The following is a 23,160-nucleotide window of genomic DNA, read 5'->3' on the forward strand; positions in this document are numbered from 1 at the left end:
CATGTCATATTATCTTACATTATGTTTTCGGAGGTGCCAGCCATTGACTGTAAGCTAAGCGAATAATGTAGAGACATCTTCAATGCAATAGAGATATATAACGAAACTCAGTCCGAATAGGCCTTGGAAGGCCCAACAGTACCGACCGGTCGCCGTGTCATCCTCTGTCCACTGGCGCCACTGGATGCGGATATGGAGGGACAAGAGGTCAGCACACTGCTCTCCCGGTCGTGTCAGTTTATGACACCGGAAGCGCTACTTCTCAGTCAAGTAGCTCCTCAGTTTGCCTCACAAGAGCTGAGTGCACCACGCTTGCCAACAGCGCTTGGCAGACCGGATGGTCACCCATCCAAGTGCTATCCCAGCCCGACGGCGCTTAACGTCGGTGATCTGACGGGAACCGGTGTTACCACTGCGGCAAGGCCGTTGGCTAGAGATATGTACCGCAAGCCATTAAAGTTGCAGCAGTATGAAGGCTGCGTGCAAGAAATGTCAAACTGGCATAACATGTACTACGTGTTTGTATACGAAAATGATTTCCATTTCAGAGCAGTGGCACAAAGTAGGTAACGCTATTTGCGTTCCGTATATGTTGACTGTATATGAGGGGATCGAGTTACGCCTTATGAATGAACGAGAACCGTCTAACAACACGTGTGGGAAGTGGACAGCATGAGAATCATTTGAGTATAGAAGCGATGCGTTGACGAGGACCATAACGCTCTGCAGGATCTTATTGGTTTTACCTGACTAGCGCCTCAGAGTATACACACATTGTTTACTTGGCCGTGCAGTAGTGTACAGACACATAAGATATAGCCACGAAGTGAACCGATTTGCAACAAGACAAGCATATATTGTATACGGAGCACCAGAGAATGTTACCACGATGACCATAGTTGGAGGTTCTCTTGACGCGGCAGCAGAGAGAGGCAGGTCGACATAGTGCACCCAACGACAACTCTAGGAGTGGCATCGCCTCTTCTTTTCAGACGAAATCAATGCCTGCTTACAGCATCGTAATGGACATTCCTGTGTATACAGGCTCTGACAAGGACGAGCATTTCCATATTACAGTCGTAACCGAGGCCCAGCAGGTGGTATTGTGGTTTCTGATGCCGTAGGTTACACAGCACGATCATGTCTAAATCGCGTAGCCGGTAGTTCGGACAGCAGTTGTTAGATTTTGGATGTGCTGAGGCCGGTGGCTGTTCCCTATCTCAGAGGTATCCGTGACGTTATCTGATGCAGTAGGTGTTCGAGTGTTGCCAAAGCGCCCGCGTGCTCCAGACCTGTCTCCCACTGATAACGCCTAGTCACAGACTGCCGAGAGGCCAGCACACCATCACTCACCACACACTATGATAAACTTTTGCACAAAGCTAAAGCAGCGTGAAATGAGGTACCCACAACTTTCATACATACTCAAAAATGGTTCAAATGGCTCTGAGCACTATGGGACTTAACATCTGAGGTCATCAGTCCCCTAGAACTTAGAACTACTTAAACCTAACTCACTAAAGGACATCACACACATCCATGCCCGAGGAAGGATTCTAACCTGCGACCGTAGCAGTAGCGCGGTTCCGGACTGAAGCGCCTAGAACCGCTCGGCCACCGCGGCCGGCCATACATATTCAGTCTGAGTCAATGCTCAGCTGGGATAGACGTATTGTAGGTATGGCAGCCCTGAGTACTTAACTGCACATCAAGTACTTCCCAAAACGGATGATTACAGTTTCGGAAAAACTATATTGTTTGTACAATGAAAAGAGATTCACAACCAAGCCAGTCAATAACTCTTTGGTCCACCTCTGGCCCTTATGCAAGCAGTTATTCGGTTTGGCATTTATTGATAGACTTGTTGATTGTTCTCCTGAGAGATATCGTGCCAAATTCTGTCTAATTGGCTTGTTAGGTCCTCAGTATCCCAAGATGGTTGGAGGGCCCTGCCATAATGCTCCAAACATTCTCAATTGCGAAGATATCCGGGGACCTTGCTGGCCAAGGTAGGGTTTGGCAGCCACGAAGGCAACCAGTAGAATCTCTCCCGTGTGCGTTTGGGCATTTTCTTGCTGGAATATAAGCCCAGAATGGTTTGCCATGTACGGCAACAAAACGGAGCGAAGAAAATCGTCATCGTGCCGCTGTGCTGTGTTGGTGCCGCGAATAACAACCAAAGGGGTTCTGCTATGGAAAGAAGTGGCACCCAGACCACCGATATTGGTTGTCGAGCCGTATGGCCAGTGACATTCAGGTTGGTATTCCACTGCTGACCAGAGAATCTGCAGACACGTCTTCGGCAAGGAATCTCATTGACTGGAGCAGAATTGTCTACAGGACGAGTCTCGCTTCGAAATGAGCCCAGATGACAAGCGAAGACCTGTCTGGAGACGCCATGGATAGAAGTGGAATACTACCTATCTGTCTCACGCCACACGGCCCGACTACCAAGAGTGATGGTGAGCAGTGCCATTTCATTTCACATCCGGCATCATCAGCGGCACCCTTGAAACGCAGGGTCTACTATATTCCATGCCCCGTTTTATTGCCCTTCATGGTAAGCCATCCTGGACCTACATGCAGTAAGATAATACCTGCCCACACTCAGCGAGAGTTTCTGCCGTTTGCATTTATGCTTGCCAAATTCTACCTTGGCTAGCAAAGTCACCAAATCTCTCTCCAATTGAGAACGTTTGGAACGTTATTGGCAGAGCCATCAAACCAGCTCGGGATTTGGACTACCTAATGCGCCAATTGGAGAAAATTTGGCACTTTCTCTCTCAGAATAACATCCAACAACTCTACAATGAATGCCAATCCTATTAACTGCTTGCATAAGGGCCAAAGATGGACTAACCCATTATTGATTTGCTTAATTTGTTAAGCTCTTTCTCTTGAGTAAATCATCCAATTGTAATCATTTGTTTGTTTGCACATGAACGTCATATCAACCGATTTTCGCCCCATTAGGATAATTCCTTCATGGTGCATTCTTTTTTTTTCTCTTGGAGTGTATTTAATCAACTAATCTTCCTACTGTACTGCATACGCAGATTAAGTAAAATACCGTTATTTGGTAACCCTTTTGAAGTTGTACTTTTAATGACCAGCAGTGTGTGTCCTGAAACTTACTTCGAGGATTAACGCTACGTACAGTGGTAACAACGTAAATTACGGGGAAAGGTACAGTAAGGAGTCATCGAAGCACTGGAGAAAGAAATGATAGTTTGAAGATTTCAGTAAAACCGGAATGGTAAATTGGCAGTGATGTAGTTGAACTGGAGGTTTAGTGGTAACAACTGTTTTCTGCCGAAATAGGTTTTAAGACTGCTAGATCAAGCGTAATAGACTGAACAGCTTATACAGTTGTATATTTTTAGGAGCGTAAGTCTTATGTTCTCTGAATTACTCCGGTTTACGGAAAAAATGTTTGTTTTCGGTATAGCTTTTGTTCCAGCTCGTTCAACGTATACTCGTATTTACATTAAAATGCTGGAAGAGGAACATTATAATATTAAATGGAAATAAAATCGTTTACCTGATTTGTTTCATAGGAGACCAGACATTTCGCTGAGAAGTCGCTGTAGTGATTACATTACTTTCACATCATATGCACTGGGTAATTAGCAAGCGGATAGCGACCCTGCTGTTTGGATTCCCATCTGGACATGCACGGGACGTTGCATTGACAAGAGAGGGTTTGCTCACCTCTGGGCAGACAATACACAGCATGTCAAATGCCTGCTTGTAACGTAATTACGTGGCAGCTTAGCCAAAATCCGCGCTATGTCTCTCACGTCAATTGTCTCAAAGGCGAGAGCGCTTATGTATTAGACAAGAAGCTAATCTGTGTGCGCAACCATTTCCTAACTACTATTACTACTAAACACATCCTCTCGAGCCGCTGACGTGGACCGATGCTACCAGCCTCTTTGATTAATGAAATACGAGTAAACTGTTTTTACCTCTCCTGCTCTCACTGGGGGAAACACAATCCACATCAATAGCGAGTGCAAAGGCGGATACAATGGCTGTTAATAAATAAGAGACCCAGCGAAAACGAGCTTATTTGAGATCAAGATTTATTAACGCGATTCTGACAGATATCGATGAGTAGCTTTGGATTTTCTTATATTCTCTCACAATATATGGATAATTCCTTGGCAGACAGCAAGTCGAATATTCTCCTTTCTTCTTTCTCTTCTCTCCCAACATTCTTGTCGAATATGTGACCTGCTGGATAGAGATCTACTGCACGTTTCAAAAATCTAGTTACAAGACTCATGCAGTCGACAATAATCAGCGACATGACAAAGACATTGAACGTCAGTAGTTCATAGTAGTTTGCGCTGTTCGTGAGTGAGTGAGTGCGTGTGTGTGTGTGTTTGTGTGTGTGTGTGTGTGTGTGTGTGTGTGTGTGTGTGTGTGTGTGAGTGAGGGAGGGGAGGCACTTGCGTGTGTATAGGGCTCTCTGGAACGTGGCTATGAGCTCCCAGTTGCAAAAATAGCTCAAGAGGAACGTGGTTAAAATGAATTTACGACATATTGAAACGTCCGCTTTGAACAATTATACATGACTGTGCTTAAACTGACACACAATATTTTTAGCGCAACGCAATCTGACTTTCAAAAATCCCTACAAAAGAATGGCCCTGACTAACATTAACCTATACGTTTCACAAATCACTTACCTCACAAAAATCTTCGTTACTCGAACTACTGCAATACAGCGAGCGCCACTACTGCCAGCTAAATAAAAGATTCAAACTACTAAAGGCACTAACTACTGATAGGCACAGTTAGCAAAAGAAAGATTTTGATAGAGAACAAACAATGTATTTACATTAATATTGTTCAAAAGTCATATTATGTATATCAGTTCATGACATCCAGTCTTACAAATGTACTGTCTCTGATGGACACACGTCCAGATCATCCGCTCTCAAAAATCCGCCATCTCACTTCCCCACATCCACCACTGCTGGCGGCTCACCTCCAACTGCGCAACGCTACGCGCTGTTAACAGACAACTGCCCAACGCTACAATGGCAAAAAAACAATGCAAACTAGCCACAGACTGCACACAGCACAGCCAGTGATTTTCATACAGAGTGCTACGTGGCGTTACCAATAAGAAAACCTAAACAGCCTACTTACAATATAACCACTCTAAAGTAACGCAAACCTTGCGACTTTATCTGTGAATGTTTGAGCCTCAGATAAGTGGGCTACGTACGGCCCTGTGTAAACAGAATGGCTCGATGAAGTCGTAGGGTGCAACCATACATGCTGCTATCATGCCCAGCAGCTAACTCGCTACGAATAATAAACTGCTGCAATGGTCCTGCAGTCGTATTGTGCACTGACTAGAACTACAATTTAACAAAATAATCAAAAATACTCAATAAAAGATAAGTGAATAATTAATAAATAGGTTACTGTTATGATGTCTGAAGTTGAAGTAGACGAAATAAGAATTATGTTGAGTAATGTTTATACAACTAAATAATTAAAACAAACTTAAAATGGTCCTACGATTACCATTTATAATACAGACAGAAAGATAACCATATTAAAACGCAATAAAACTTCGTTAAGTACGTTACAAGAATGGTAGCAGAATTCCCAAGCTAATTACTCAAGCAAGACGCACGAAAAAATAAGTCGATTTCTTGAACACAGAACATGAATTATTCGTCATCTCAAAATAGTTCATAGTTCAGCATGACGATTTACTATTTAACATTGGAGAGATAACGTGTAGGAACTCATACTTTGTCTACTCTCAAGTTCGTAATGCAAGTGGAAATGATAAAGTTCTGTACTGAACCATATTCAAACTGCACGAAATTCAAAATCCCTTCAAAACTTAAAGTTTCTATTGGGCGTTCACCACCCAGGATCTATCACCCACAAAACTAAATATCACACATTACCTGAGACAGTCAGCCTTCTTCTAGCACTTTCGTAAAAGTTCCCTGAATCACTGCCTTGAGTGCAGTGGCTGTCTCCACTCGACTCCACTAGTATTCTACCACTAACTGTTTCTCTATTGAGTGAAGGCCTTCCCCATCAAAAATACACTGTTCTTATGTTCTGCAAATATGGCTTTATTGAACTTGGTCACTGTCGGCAGTAAACTAATATATTATAACAATGTTTGATAGAGAAATGTTATAAACCTTAAGTCACACTTAGACCATTTACAATACGTATAAATAATAGTTTGTTCACAAACAAATAAGTTAGCATTCCAGCACATCTGCTCTCATGTTAAATGACAATAAAAATGTTGTTAAATATTTTTAAACGATTATTTATGTCTACTTGATAGAAGCATCTGTTGACACTCTTCCAGTAGTGGTGTCAGCCAACACATGCGCTGGATCATTTTTAAATTACATTGGTTTTCTTATGTGGATTGAAATCAGAGTCGCATAAAGTCACTGCCAAACTAGTAACATATTCCTCAAATAACTGCACAAGTATGACAAGAAATGAGGTATGCATAATGCACTCATCTGCTGTGTTATTGTGGAGGATATGATGTTCCAACAAATATTTGCATAAGAAAACAGATAGAAATACGTAATAAATCAATTACATACGGTTGAGTAGGTTCCAGGGATGATAGTTATAGGGAAATGTTGTCATCTGAGACATTGTTTGTTGAAATAGCATGAAGTGTTTAAACATTGTTAATTTTCGAAGCGCCGGCCGTGGTGGCCAAGCGGTTAAAGGCGCTACAGTCTGGAACCGCGCGGCCGCTACGGTCGCAGGTTCGAATCCTGCCTCGGGCATGGATGTGTGTGATGTCCTTAGGTTAGTTAGGTTTAAGTAGTTCGAAGTTCTAGGGGACTGATGACCTTAGAAGTTAAGTCCCATAGTGCTCAGAGCCATTTGAACCATTTTTTGAATTTCGAAGCTCACTGTGAAAATGTCCAGTCGCTAACATTTGTTGTTTTTCAGAAACAGAAAATATTGTTGCTTCCTTGGATGCACTTCAGTTTTCTAAGATTGCAGATGTATTCCTATTTGCTTTATTACGGAACTGTGATTTACTATCGAATTTCTAAGAGCTGTAAGTAGCCATATTTCAGGCTGCCTTAAACTTCTGCACCCTATCCATCCGAGCAACCGGCGTCCAATATTCCCTGCTCTAGGATTTACACATTTCTGGCCATGTGCTGCTCACCTTTGTACCTGGGCTGATACTTACTATGACTTCGTCACCGCGACCACGCCGTATCCTGGATCCTGGGACCGTAGGCTGGTGCTTAGCCACACAGACAAATTCACCTTGCCTCTTACGAATCCTAGGCAGCCGAATAACTCACCTACATACGTGTAACATTACACACCTACTTAATGTAGCACGTTAGCTTGTTAACTTGGCAGATAAAGTGGCATTCTTATGTAACAGTCAATAAAATATATAACATAATGAACAGAATACGCTACTTGCACGTCAGAACAACTGTACTAGTCTGTTTGTGGTAGTGTATGAAGCAGCATGTACCTCCTAGGATATATCATAACATCTTGATTCTAAGTCTAATACAAATTATAAAATTATGGCATATTAAATAATTTCCCAAATGAACGTAAAATATATAAATTTAAAGAAACTTTTCATAAAAGTTTTTAGTACTGTTGCGTTCAGTCGATGACACTTTTTTGCTTTGACTGTTCAATTATTCACTATCATGAGTTTTTACACAGCACACGATCGGTATTATTGCTTTAAAATTAAGACTGTTTACAGTTGAAAAGCCTCTGGAGAATCTCATAACTCCATCGGCCACATACAGCACCGAAACATGCGTCAATCAATGAAATACGTCCTTGGTGTGGTTACTAATAGTCATACAACTTCCCAAAGCTCCATAGATCAGGCACTGAACGCCCCCACCCCTTCCCCCAGTAGAATAGATATATTCACAAACAGCAAAACGAAAACTGATTTATAGCTTTGGCGAAATACTTTTAATTCTGTTCGAAATTTCAATCACTCTGTCCATGTTCCAATTAGAAAACCTGTCTTTCGTGCTAGTAAATTTGTTCGGCACCTTAAGTCAACTAGCGTTTTATCATTTCTCACAAATTTTACCACATCTAATGAGAAACCTAAAAAAACTGAAACTACCCTGGGCAGAATTCTCCCACTTAACTTTATTTTTAACTCAGAGGATAAACTGCACTCTAATACCATTCAGTCCCAGAATTTATTCTTATAAAAATATTCAAGGCCCTTCCAAAATGACATATTATAGAATTCGTGCAACGAAATATACCCTAAAACTTTGCTTGTACTTAGAACATAACTACATTTTCAACTACCGCTGATGACCTCCACACACCAAATTTTGTATTGTCAATAATTACAGTTACACTATACACATCACATGAGAAACGCATACCACAAATAACACATTTGAATAACCCAATGAAATTTCCCGTCAAATCTTGCATCGAGTACGATTTAGATTCCTCACTTTTATGAAATTATTTACAGACTGCCAACCTCCGTGCATCACGATTTCTGTGGCTAATATAGACTTATTCCTTGCACTAAATTGTGCCTCTATACTTTATCACATACATCTTAACTTTACCAAATTACTCCCTACGTGAAACTGAAATAACCCCCAAGTTCTTAAATATAACACATGAAAAGATGCCTACATACATACTTATATTCATATACATGCCTCGTTCTTCGTTCAAAAGGTGCAACTCTGCCAGCATTGGTTCTTATAACATTTTTAACGCGGGTGTGAATACCTTTTGAATCTTTCATTTTTACACCTTTTGACTTGCTCAAATTCGAAGTCTCTTCCCTCGTTCTCCAACAGATTAGTACTTTTACACGAAAAATTTTTGTCTACCGCCGGAATACAACTTTTAGACTCTAGAAACACACACTTCCTTTTCTCATATACGTCATCTCCTAAATCAGTATTTTCCGCAGTACCCATTACAATATTCTTCGGATCTATCTCAAATCATCTGTAGCATTTAAATCATGTTCAAAATCCGTCGTTTCTTTGTCTTCTTTAGCATCAATTACACTGCTCCCGTCCTCCGAAGTAACAATATCAGCAGCTGTAACATCCTCACAATTAATCAAACAACATACATCACCTCCCTTTAAAAAAATCTCACTTATTTCCACCGAACGACTATAAACTTTATCACAAATGACTCATTTGTACTAGCTCAATCATGTTGTGTAATTCACGATCACCTGTGCGATTGTCACGTATTTTTCCGCGTCATTACGAATTGTTCATGAGATAAGGTGAGTTACATAGCAATACCTAGCGCTCAAATGAAATTAATTTTAACGTTAGCCGAATGTTATCGAGTACGAGAAACAATGTATAAACACTGTGGTGCGCGGAGTTATTCTTTGAGTTTGTCTCTCACGTGGAGAAATTACTAAGTTCTTTACGGCTAGAAGTTTATTTAAAGGTTACGGCGTAAGCTTGTGCAGTAAAAAGGAAAGTTAATGTTCTTGGTTGAGAGTAAAAGGTTCGAATAAACAGCTTGTAACATGTTGTTTTGTGGGGTGGGCAACGCCAGCCAAACATCAACATTTTTTCAATGAAAATTCCGCTCTGACTGCATGAATGATTTTTATTAAATCTGTGACCGGTTTCGCACCACTTATCGGTGCATCCTCAGGCAATATACACTATTTATAACGTGGTAACGTTGAACATTGCCCTGTAGCCACTCCCCACCATTCACGTCCAATATACCGTCATCTGGTGAAAGCGGTATTTAAAATTTAAAAATATTTTAAAAATTTTTTTTGAATGATGGGAGTGGCAATGACCGTGCAAGTTGTGAGGAGCCGCGCGGCAGCGGACACGGCCTGACTACCGCTTTCACCAGATGACGGTATATTAGACGTGAATGGTGGGGAGTGGCTACAGGGCGATGTTCAACGTTACTGTGTTATAAATAGCGTATATTGCCTGAGGATGCACCGATAAGTGCTGCGAAACCGGTCGCAGATTTAATAAAAATCATTCATACATTCAGTGCGGAACTTTCTTTGAAATAAAAAGCTTGTGTTAAAAGCTGAGAATTCTGATACGTAATTTTTTGAAGACTCCTGGAGTGTGTAAGAATCTATACGCATAAACGTAGATAGTAGGCTCCAATCGAGACTAATTGCCGGTTCGAGCCTGCGCGCTGTCCTGTCCAAAAGAATTGGATCCCTTTTCGACGGAACTGCCTTTAAATATTTAATTTTTTTCTCAGTCGGAAGCTAGTATTCAGTATTCAATGCAGGGGATTTGCGAACAAGAAGGCATAGTCACTATTCTTCTGCTATAGTTCACATGTACCAGTCTCTTGAAAGTATAACTTTCATTTTATTAGAAATTAGACATTTTTTATTCCTTTACTGCTAGTTAGTGTAGCAATAGGTGATGTAGTGTATCGAAACGTTATTTATGAACAGTGGATCGACTATTGTGTGTTTTGTTAAGGTAGTGTGATTAGTAGAGGAAATATTAACGGGAATTCGTAGTTTTTGTGTTATGGTTAATAGCCGTTCACAATATAACAAAATGCATCGTTAACAAGAGTCAAAGTTTCAATTGATTACTGACCGTTATACTGATACAAGGGCAGCAGCTTTGTCTCAGGACGCAATGGATCCAATAGTTGAGATTTTAAATCAGTTAAGGCTTTTGATTACCAGCGTGTCCAAGACAGACATCTATAGCCCTCTGAAGCCAGGAGAGAATGAGAAACCCCTGACGTACAGCTTGCTTAATAGTAGCTTCTTTAGCTTCTTCAAGGTGTTCTCCACACCTTATCACAGCCACGTATTCTCTGTATAGTCTCTGCATTACCCTTCTGTTATTATACTTAATATTAATCTGTCTCAGCGAGTTAAAAAGCGGTCCCTAGTCAACCCTGTCACATTCTTTTTCTAAGTAGATGAAGGCAATATATATCTAGAGCCAGAGGAGAACGTGCAGTGGCGTCAAATCAAATGAACGTGTAAGCCAACTGATGACGCCTTTATGTCCTATCGAGTGACGAGGAACGAGTTAGGTCAGCGTTTCCCTAGCCACAGGCGAGCAGTGAGCCGGGCACCCATCGTGCTGTTACTGCATACATCTATGTGTTTCACGTGGTACTCCCGCTAGGAGAGCCGGTAGCATTTCCGTAAAAATTGTGCGTCTGTATCTTTTATTACCGGTTAATGCTTCTTCAATGAAGCAAGAACCAATCGCGTGGGCTCCTACAGTCCTGCACCAAAAGGTTACATTTCACTGCCTCTGATGCTCCACCTGATTCTCAGCGGGCCAATAACGCATTTTTCTTTCATTTGCTGTTCCTAGATATGTTAAAGGTGGCGCCATCGGTAAGGAAAATTCTTTGAAGACAGAACCTATTAACCCGATATCGCATGAGAATCGAGCGGCAGATTTCAGTGCCTCTTCTGCAGTTCCGCTGGTTAATCCGCTGCTAAAGAGACACATGATACAGACGGAAGCTGTTTGTGCGCAAACTGGGAAAACAATGATTTTTCAGTTTCCTTCGCTCTGCCCGCTGTTAACTTGCTCCTTACTATCTGCACAATATCCCATTACCGTTTCTTTTTCCACATCCGCTGCATTTTTGGACATCGTCCTTCGGTATGTCTTTGGCGTACTACTTAACTTCTCTTCGTGTTCCTTATGCATCCTCCGTAAGGAAGTAGCATACCTAGAATATTCTTGGAGTGTGAGAGACTTCAATTTGTTCAGACTAGCCAGCACTCGACTCACGTGAACGGTAGAATCAGAGATACATTTCCTTGTGCCAAACCGCTATCGCTTCGGTGCAGTACTTTCTTTCCTCTTATTCAACGTGACGGACCACTTCCATGTTTGGGTATGAAAACACAAAGTATGGCATAACACAGCGACTGGTTTCATTTTCAAAAAGAGGTAAATCCCAATCGGATTTCAAAGAGTGAAGAGCCATTGAATCCGCCTCATTTAGAACTATGACACTGGGAACAGAATATGTTATAGCTCAATTTGAAAAAATTGAAATCTATAGCGGTATCTCTGAAATTAACATAACTGCGAAATGAGACTGGACATCGTTCAGTGACGACTTTCTCACAGTTTACGTGAGTGAAAATAGAATTACGAAATCTTAAATAGTTCCTGAAATATCTGACTTGATATGCAGGGTGTTTGTTTTAACCTGATAGAAATAAACATCTCGAATATGATGCATCTCACGAAAAAAAGTTCTAGGTGAAAAATTAGTATTAATAAAGTAGACATCTGTCTATGCTACAAGTGGCCACCTCCGAACCGTCCCTCCTGCGTGGGCGCGATCAACTTTGTGTTTTCAAACCGGAAATCCTCTCTCCTTCAGTTTTGTTGCATATTCTGATTCTAGGCCAAAAAATACGTACCTTTCGCTCAAACAATTGTTTCCCATTCGTGGTAGACGGCGCCGTAATCAAAAAACACAAGTGTGCCTGTTTTTTCAATTAAGAACCGACGCATTTGAGTCTAGATTTCATTTAAGATATAAATGTAAACCTTTCGTTCTAAAGTTTCGTATTTGTTTTGGGAATTTACTTTAGTGTTGCAAATGTGCCCTGGATTAGATCGTGGCGGTGGAACACAATCATTCACACGGAATCGAACCTGGCAGATAATATGGCTAGACGTGGATTTCTGGCAGATATGCTACTTGTAGGTAACGAAGTTTTCTGCTCCTTACGCGGTTGATAGTGACGATCCCGATATCATCGGAATACTCGGTTTCGGTGGTCGCCCTCGAGCTTCGCCATCAGGATAACTGATCTCGGTGCGCGTTTCCGTCCAGTCGCCGCAACTCTCGCGCTGGTCGCTACGTGCCTGCCGGAGGAATGCGAACCACAACCACTGTAATAAGAGAAAGTCTCCATGAAGTGATAGTGACAGGCACACCTGACATGCATTCTCATCGAAATCAATACTTAAAGGCGAGGAGACTCATCGATATCAAGCAACCGATAGGAGCTGGAAACTATTTAATACACGTCGTTGTTCCTGGGTCACACTAAACATAGTTTCTAACCAGACATGGGAACAGTAAACCATATTGCAACATTTAAGATAATTTCCATCATAAATATGAACCGTTACAACCAAAGGTTTACATTTAAATTGTAAATGGCATGTACTCACATGCTTCGGTTCTGAATTGTGAAAACGGACTCATACTTGCCAACTACAGTGCCATCTATCAAGAATGGAAAAAAAATGGTTTACACCGTATGTATTTTTTGGCGCAAATTCCGAATATACAATGAAAATAGGAGATTCCTGTTTAAAAATACAAAGTTGACCCCGCCCACGGAGGACGTGTGGTTAGAAAATGGTTAGTTGTACCATAGACAGGTGTCCCCTTTACTAATATTAACTTTCAAAAATGGCTCTGAGCACTATAGGACTTAACTGCTATGGTCATCAGTCCCCTAGAACTTAGAACTGCTTAAATCTAACTAACCTAAGGACATCACACACATCCATGCCCGAGGCAGGATTCGAACCTACGACCGTAGCGGTCGCGCGGTTCCAGACTGTAGCGCCTACAACCGCTCGGCCACTCCGGCCGGCTATTAACTTTCCACCTAGAATTTTTTTTCCGTACGATTCATCGTTCTCGAGATAGTTAGTTGTCCCAAGTTAAAATAAACACCCTATATACTGCCTGACAAAAAAGTGAAGCAAAGCCAAAAGGAAACGAAACATCACTAGTTGAGACGTATATGATGTTTTTTCACTGATTACAAAATCTAACCCAATTTACAAATAACTTGGCAGTATCAGCCCACGTGTCAATACGACGCTGCACCCTGTCTGTCCTGGATGCATGCACTGATTCTATTGGAAAGAGAGTCACAAAACCTCTCATCGTGAGGTGAGCTGACCCACAACTGTTGTAACAGGTCCCTGACATCATGCATACTGACACTGGGACGGAGATGACGTCCGAGTTGGTTCCACACATTTTCTGCCAGGGACTGATCGGAGGATCTTGCTGAGCACGAGAGCGGTCACATTTCACATAGACACGTTGATTATCTACAGATAATTTCATGGGCATTCTGTGGTATTTGGGTGTCATGAACGGGTAAGCGCCTTTGTACTATTTGCAATTATAAGCGCGCAGTGTCATCAGAGATGCTGTGTCGTCTGGAGGCTTGCTTGGACCATCTCTGCTTCGCAAAATGAGTGGGAGATGATGCGCACTGTTTATCGTGAGATGAGTAGACACAGTAGTCGGCACTGGTGTGTCGTGAGTGGTAGTACAGCATAGGACGAGTGGTATGATTGCAGCTATATTGTGAGGAAGTGGAACATTTTGATTAAATTACAATGAAATGAATACCCTTAACTGCATACAGTCGTTGATATACGTCAACGGGGACAGTAGGATATGTGTGCCCCGACCGGAACTCGAACCCGGGATATCCTGCTTACGTGTCAGACTCTCTATCCATCTGAGCCACCGCGGACACAGAGGATAGTACGACTGCAGGGACTTATCTTGTCACGCCTCTCATGCGACCCACATTCGCAACTTATTGTCCCGTATTATATTCATAGTGCCCCTGACCATCATACTCGTTACTTGCGGTTTTACCGCCGATTCCCGTAAGAGTTCGGGCACTGTTTGTGCATCGGCACAGAAGAAGATGGTCAAATGGCCGGTGAGCCTGAAATATATAGATATATGAAGATGGTATCTGTTCTTTCGGATCTTCTGCTTATATGACTGACGCTCTATCAATCTGCACCACCGACGACACACAGGATAGTGCGACTGCAGGGACTTATCTCTGGCACGCCTCCCGTGTGACCCACATTTGCAACTTATTGTCCCGCACTACATTCATAGTGCCCCTGCCTATCATACTCATTACTCGCATAAATACTTCAGGCTCACCGGCCATTTGACCATCTTCTTCTGTGCCGATGCACAAACAGTGCCCGAACTCTTACGGGAATCGGCGGTAAAGCCGCGTGTAATGAATATGATGGGCAGGGGCACTATGAATATTGTGCGGGACAATAAGTTGCAAATGTGGGTCTCACAGGAGGCGTGCCAGAGGTAAGTCCCTGCAGTCGCACTATCCTCTGTGTCCTCGGTGGCTCAGATGGATAGAGTGTCTGACATGTAAGCGGGATATACCGGGTTCGAGTTCCGGTCGGGGCACACATTTTCAACTGTCCCCGTTGACTTATATCAACGCCTGTATGCAGCTAAGGGTATTCATTTCATTCTAACGAGCTGCATCGTCACCGATGGTATCTGTTCTTTCGGACATGTCCGAAAGAACAGATACCATCTTCATATATATACATTTTTATTAACTGACTAATTATTGGGGATGAGGAAAGAGACCGAAGCATTTTTTAGAAGAATATTTTACTACCATTATTCTGATGACTAATAGAAGATGATATCAATTACATTCCATACTTCATTGCGGCAGCTTGTAGTTACGCATTCTTGGTTCAGACATCCAGACACGTGAGTATGGAGAAAGATAAACAGACGTGAATAATTTTCAATATCAGTTTGGGGGTAGGCATAACTGTTGAATATATAATTTAATTTCTGAAGTGGCATTTTTTAAAAGATCTACCTTGATGTTAAAGACTACTTACGTCTGTCCATTCAAAAACTGTAATTTTTTGTGTGTTAATCTTTGAGAACCAGAGAAAGAGATAATTTTTCAATACAGAACTTTTCTGATCAGAAAACTTATTACTTTTGGTGTTATAATTTATCGTAAGTCACTATCCGCATCCAGTGTCCATGGCAAAATATAAATTATGGAGATCGCATTGCGGCAGACGCATCTCAATAGTTAGTTGTAGTTAGAAATTTAGACGTGCTTTCAAAAGAAGGGCAGTGTCACGATGTTTCCATTGTGCAACAGATAAGCCAAAATAAAAGAAAAAGAAGGGAACGTTGCATTTTTCCAGGATCAGTTTATAAGTTTATCAGTTTATCAGTTTAAAAGTTGATTGACTCACAGTGTTGAATTCAGAAAATATTCTTGTCATTACGTATGTTTAAACAGGCAGGGAACCAGATAGGCACTTTCAAGTTACTTGCTCGCAGTCAGATTTTGAACACATTTTCGCAGTCGAATTCCTGTGTTCAAAGTTTATGAATTCCTATGTTGAAAGTTTAATTGAACATACAAAATACGTCTAATGCTACTAACTATACTTCGAATTAATGACAGGAGGCGTACTGTATAGTAATACAACTTTCAACGTGACGTACGTAGAAACGCATTGCCGTGTTAAATTGTAAGTAACGTTTGGGAACGCAAGATGTCCGTGACGTACGGTGTTACAGTCAGAATTCTGTCAATCACCACTGACAGCTCCCCGCAACCTTACACTATGCCACTCTGTCCCTCAACGTGACTTACGTAGACGAGCACTGTTCGCTTGAAAAGTGGCAGCACGATACGGCCACATGCTGAGTAACATTTGAGAACGCAGGATGTCCGTGATGTACCGTCGTGCAATCAGAATTCCGTCAGTCACTACCGACAGCTGCCTACAACTTTAAGCCAGGAGTAACACTCGTGTGTCTCTCCAAAACAATGAAAGAATTGGATATGACCACACGTCGCCGCCATACTCGTAGACGACGGTTATCTGTGGCAGTGCAGAACCGCGATTTAACGCTGAACACAATGCGACGCCATTCGTGTGAGTCCATGCTTCCCGGTCACGGCACCATTCCAAACGCCGCCATTTGTGGATTGGTAATAACGGAAGCCTACGCACAGGACGGTGACTCCCTAGGCTAGTTGCTGTTAGTCTCCAACTGAAGTGCGGTATAACACAAAATGTTGCAGTAAGTGCTTTACTTGTTTTCGGAGGGCAGAAACAGACGAGAAGGGGTTATTATGTGCCTGGTGCACAACACGCCGATCGTCCCTTGCCGTAGACAGACGTGGTCGCCCGCTACCTTGAGTATGCCTGTCCTCATGTTCCCATGCAGTCCAAGATTGGGCCACTCTTATATCCGAATGACCCACAAATCTGGATATTTTGCACGATTCTACGATAAGTGTGGCCCCTTTAAAAATTCGTCAGGTTCAGATTACCTTGTCTCACGCGAGTATCCGATACCTCTGTGCTGTGCACAGCACACACTCAGCATTTGACGCTGTCCACGCCTCTAATATACCCTGCCAGATAGGATAACAATAACAAATAAGAAAAACGCTAATGCAGTATGGTCGCCGTTTTACCTGTCTCAAATAATTGCAACCCCAATCATTTACATACACGTCGATTGTGTGTACCAGTACGAATTTACATTGACATCAGAATGTGTATTTTGAGTATTTCACTTTTTTCAGGCAAAATATGTATACTGATCAGACTGCACATTATGATCACCGACTTACTATTGATATAAACCCGTCCAGGCGATAGCAGCGTCACCTCACGAGGAATGATTGCGTGTGAGACACGCGTACGGTGCATGTAGTATCAGTGAATGTGCTGTCCGTGTGTAGAATGGGGAAGGTGCGAGATCTATCCGAGTTTCACCGAGGGCAGATTGTGACATCCCGTAAGCTCAGCAGGGGCATTTCGGAAACTTCAGTACTTTTCGGGTGTTAAGGGAGTGGCGTGGTGAGTGTCTTCAACACGTGACGAAACCAACATGAAACCCCGTCCTGACGCCGTGGGGTTGGGCGGCCACACCTCATTACAGATGTCGGATGTCGTAGGTCGGGCAGAGTGATAAAGCAAGACAGGCGGCGAACTGTGGTAGAACTGGCATCATACTTTACTGCTTGGCCAGAGTACAAGTGCGTCTGAACACGCAGTGCACCGAACACTCCTAACGATGGGCCTCCGCAACTGTAGCTTTCACCTTCAAAACATTGAACTTGGCGCACGTTAAATACACACAATCAGAAGAGGAGGCTCTTTGTATCCTTTTTGCGGTGAGACGTGTCCACCAATACCTTTAAGCCGTATCTCTGCAATTTCCATCGGCCGCAAACCACTGTGCTCCTTATTTAGACCTGTCTGAACCTTTTACAGACCTGACAACTTTTTACAGACAAGAGGGTTCAGGATTCAATGGTAGGCACTGTATCTAGCCTCGTATCAAAATAGCCTTACGTGCCGAGCAGCCGGACATCATGCAAATCCACGCCCCCTCTCTCGACTACCAGTCAGCCTTTAACGCCACAGAAGACGCATGCCAATTTGTCAACGACTTTACAGAGTAACTGTTAAAAATATTTCCAATCAGTCCTCCACACATTGCCATTTAAACCTCCAAGTGTCCGGACTGCCCACAATTTTCACCACTGCTGCCCCCAGAAGGAACAGGATATCATTCCCCAGTTTTCTCAAATCTTTTTTCTGAATGTCCTGCCTTCACTGCATACAGTGGAATGATTTTGTATAATGACATGCACTGAAGGACTAGAGTAGTCATCCCTTGGTCTTTGTATCCTGCAGTACTCAAGCTCGCACGAGGAATCGTTCAGACAGAGATACAATTTCTGGCCAGAGATGCAAGCTGACGTCGAAAAATTTCTAAAAAAACTGTTAAAAGTGTACACAATCCACAGCTGCACCCAAGCAACAACTTTTCTTCTGGCCTGCAACAGCAGCAGCATGGCAATGAGCAAACATCGATTTTGATGTACTCTTCTTTGGTGCCCGATGGTTGATTGTCGTGGACGGTTTCTGTATCCTGCCATTCGGTTCGTCCTTCAGATGTCTTCAACAAGCAGCTCCCAGTAGTTCTGTAAAATATATTTACATTCGAAGGATTGCTGGAGACCATTGTTTCTTACAGTATTCCACAATTTGTCTCCGACGAATTAGACGATTTTCCTGTGCGTCATGGCATCCGTCACATTACGTCAGCTGCATTCCATTCCGCATCTAATGAAGAAGTCGAAAGAATGGTTGTTCGCATCTTCAAGACACAAATGTCGAAAATAGTCCAAATAATGCCAAAAGCTGGCCGCTATGACCGAGCGATTCTAGGCGCTTCAGTCCGGAACCGCGCTGCTGCTATGGTCGCAAATTCGAATCTTGCCTCGGGCATGGATGTGTGTGGTGTCCTTAGGTTAGTTAGGTTTAAGTAGTTCTCCCATAAAGCTTAGAGCCATTTGATTAATGCCAAAATCTCAGGCTCTTCTGCTGTTTCTCTCGTCGTATTAGTAAACGCCATGCAACCACAATAAATCTCCAGCAGAACTACTCCATGGTAGGTCACATCGCACTTTACTCAGTTTGCTCCCGACCCGCTAACATCACCTGACAAACTCTGTGACCCGTTTTATGTGATCATCTTGTCTGGTGTTGCCTCTATAGAGGCGATTGCAAGTGGGGCCATGGAAGTGTTTCGAGGCAGTGTGGTGGAGCCATGTTTCTTGCGCGCACTGATGCCTGCACTATATGCCGCCAATACAAACGACAACCATGCTGCCCGGAGGCACCATGTTTCAGAGGCGTGAACTGATCCAAGAGGAAAATGGTGCCCTAGTCAGATTCTGCAGCCTCTACACTACAACGGCCCCACAGCGACGCCTGTGGGGCGGTCACCACCTTTGCTCAGTTGCTATGCCCTGCAGCCTACATCACAGGCGCTCGGTCCAGTGCCGAAACCACCTCCACTGACTCCCCTGAAATGGGAATGGCCTCAGCTTCAGTATCACATCAAACTCTAGCACCAATCGTGTCACCGACATTGGTAGCAACGGAATCAGACCGGTTTCCAGTATCTCGCACAAGGAAGATTTCCAGAGTTTTCATCATCCAAAGATGAAGAAATGGATCTCCATTCCCCAAGCTTTCGGGGCTGAGTCTTTGTACAGTGATTTTCCTCGACAAGCTTGTAACTCGAGTGGGAGAGAGTAAAGTCTCGGGGCATTGAGCCATTTATAACGTTTCCCTCCGATACCCTATCCAGGCAACACAGGCGCTGACAGCACCGAACAAAGTCCTAATCGAGCCGCTTTGTGGGAAGGAGGAATGCTGTGTTCACTCCAAGCATAGAACCATGCAGACAGAAGATGCAGAAAAAAATGGTTCAAATGGCTCTGAGCACTATGGGACTTAACTTCTGTGGTCATCAGTCCCCTAGAACTTAGAACTACTTAAACCTAACTAACCTAAGGACATCACACACATCCACGCCCGAGGCAGGATTCGAACCTGCGACCGTAGCAGTCGCGCGGTTCCGGACTGAGCGCCTTAACCGCGAGACCACCGCGGCCGGCGATGCAGAAAACACGAGCCTCCATGACTACGGCGTGTACAACGAGAACACAACAACCAGCTTTACCGTGAAACAAAAGGAAACTAAGAAGAGAGTTTCCCATTTACAATGTAAGCGGTAGAAGAGAGAGGGCCTCTCGATATGCAGCATCACATGATAACTTGTCCACACCCATACGGGCTATAAAAACGGCGTGAAACTAGCAAGAGACGCCTCTGCTGTTGACTACGCTTCCTCGACAAATCTGCTCATCACGTTGAACTCCGACCATTGATATTCACCTGGATTATTCCCAGAACCCTGCCAGGGATTACCTACCACTATACAAGACGACTTGGAAACGGATTTTTCAACGCTTCACTTTAAGTATACAACAGTTACATTTACTATGTAATAGCCAACTTCCTTCTGGGTCAAGGATGTTAGTTCATACTGCGTAAGAATGCACATCAAATGTCATATCGTTTTGTGCAATAGGTTTGCTTAGCTGTTATCTTAAAGTATTCTGGCGAATGTATCTTTCAAATCAACACGCGGAAATACTATATCGTCATAAAGTTCTTTGTTTCTCATAGATTGTAAACTAAAAAACCTAAACTCCTCCCGAATAGGTCATAAAGGCCCAATGGTACTGACCGGCCGCTGTGTCATCCTCAGCCCATAGGCGTCACTGGACGTGGATATGGAGGGGCATGTGGTTAGCACACCGCTCTCCCGGCCGTATGTCAATTTCCGAGACCGGAGCTGCTACCTCTCAGTCAAATAGCTCCTCAGTTTGACTCACAAGGGCTGAGTGCTCCCCGCTTGCCAACAGCACTCGGCAGACCGAATGGTCACCCATCCAAGTACTAGCCCATCCCGACAGGGTTTAACTTCGGTGATCTGACGGGAACTGGTGTTACTATTGCGGCAAGGCCGTTGGCTTCTCATCGATTAGAACCAACAGAAACTCTTATAAAGTAGGTGACGATTTACATGGAGTTTGCTCCTTCACATTCAGTAGTAAAATTAGTTAATGAGTGATAATAATTCTCTGGAAAATGAACCATATGAAGGACAAACCAATAGGTTACGTGACCACTATACTAAACAGAAGGCCTCAGGGCCAGTCTTATTAATTACATTGAAACTTATTATACTGGTTCCTGTACAGGTTTTCCGCTTAATATATGCCTTTGAAGGTGAGAGAAGATAAATATCTCCCAATAATTAAACATATTTCACCATCACCAGCAAAGGAGGGAATGGCAATATCACCCATTTGTAGGAATAGTTCATACCTACTGCATTGCTACTGAAGATAATTTCATCGAAAGCGATTCGCCCACGTCTTCCTCAGTTACAGAAGAATGAAAAAAGAAATTTTCCGTGGCGTTCTTAAACGACTCATACTGTCTTATTCCCCGTATCCAAGCAATAACCGAAAATCTGTCACTTGCCTTTCACTTGACTAAACCTACCCGAGTGTTCCATTTCATACGTCCACACAACTGACACTCTCACGTATTTCCATGATGTAGTGGATTCCATTAATGACTTTTAAGTCCTGTAGTCACAATACTCAACTATATCAAACTTCTTGGCAGATGAATACTGTGTGCCAAACCGAGACTTGAACTCGGCACATTGGCCTTTCGCTGGCAAGTGCTCTACCGACTGAGCTACCAAACCACGACTCACGATCCACTACCCGCCCTCACAACCTTAATTCGACAAGAACCTCGTCTCCTACTTTCCAAATTTCGTAGAAGCTCTCCTGCGAAACTTGCAGAACTAGTGCTGCTGGAAGAAAGGATGTTGCAGAGACATGGTTTAGCCACAGCCTTGAGGATGTTTCTAGAACGAAATTTTCATTCTGCAGAGGAGCGTGCGCTGATATGAAATTTCCTGACAGCACTTGCCCGCGAAAGACAAAGGTCCCAAGCTTGAGTCTCGGTCCACCAAACTGTTTTAATCTGTCAGAAATTTTCATATCAGGCCACACTCTGCTGCAGAACGAAAATTTCATTGTGAATAGACAAGTAGTTCGCTTACTAACAAGACTGCAGAGAGCAAAAATGATCAGCCGACGTTCGTTATGTAAATATAGATTACCCGCAGTTTGTTGAAGTAAATAATAAATATATGACACGTTAACTCACAACAAGGAAAGAATGTCAGATTTAAACGTCCCTTGGACATCAGCGAGAGAGGACTAGATCAAGTAGACAAGGATAGAATGAAGGTGAGGGCCTGTCAACCAGTCGACGAGGTCGTTGCAGACGGAGCGCACGTTCAAAGTTGGCGGCAAATAGGCTCTGTCAGTTTCCCGGGAAAATCACGGGCAACATAAATACAGCTCTCTCCTACTGAGTGTGTGACTATTCCCATAATAACTGCCCAGTTTTGTTCGCCAAAAACAGATAAGGGCAAGAAAGGAGTACAAATGGCACGGACTTATAAATTTACTTTATTTATGTACTAACTGAGCACCCAGTATTAGCTGGGTGCGTACTTGTTCTAATATTGTATTACACCATTTCCTCCTTCCTGCTCTCTTTGCTCGTCTCCTTCTCTGCCCCCCCCTCTGCCCATCTCTCTCTCCCCCCCCCCCTCTCCACGTCAGTCTCCTCCCCCCACCTCCCTGTCTACCTCCCTGTCTCCTCCCCTCTCTTTGCCTCTCTGTTCCTTACCGTATCTCTCTTCAGTGCCTCCTCTTTCCTTTCTACGCCTATCTGCTATTCTCCTCTTTTTCCCTTTCTCAGTCCATTTTCCAATCCCCTTCCCGCGTCCATTTCCTCCTCCCCCATATCCCCTGTCTGATCATCTCTTCCAACCTCGTCCCTCTCTCTCCATGTTATCATTCAC

General features: G+C 43.2%; 1 pseudogene; it reads right to left on the reverse strand.

Moving 5' to 3' along the window:
• Positions 1-313: 313 nt before the first annotated feature.
• Positions 314-431, reverse strand: LOC126089553 (5S ribosomal RNA; annotated as a pseudogene).
• Positions 432-23,160: the final 22,729 nt, after the last annotated feature.

This window comes from Schistocerca cancellata, chromosome 6 (genome assembly GCF_023864275.1).
Source record: "Schistocerca cancellata isolate TAMUIC-IGC-003103 chromosome 6, iqSchCanc2.1, whole genome shotgun sequence".
In the NCBI taxonomy this organism is placed as follows: Eukaryota; Metazoa; Arthropoda; class Insecta; order Orthoptera; family Acrididae; genus Schistocerca; species Schistocerca cancellata.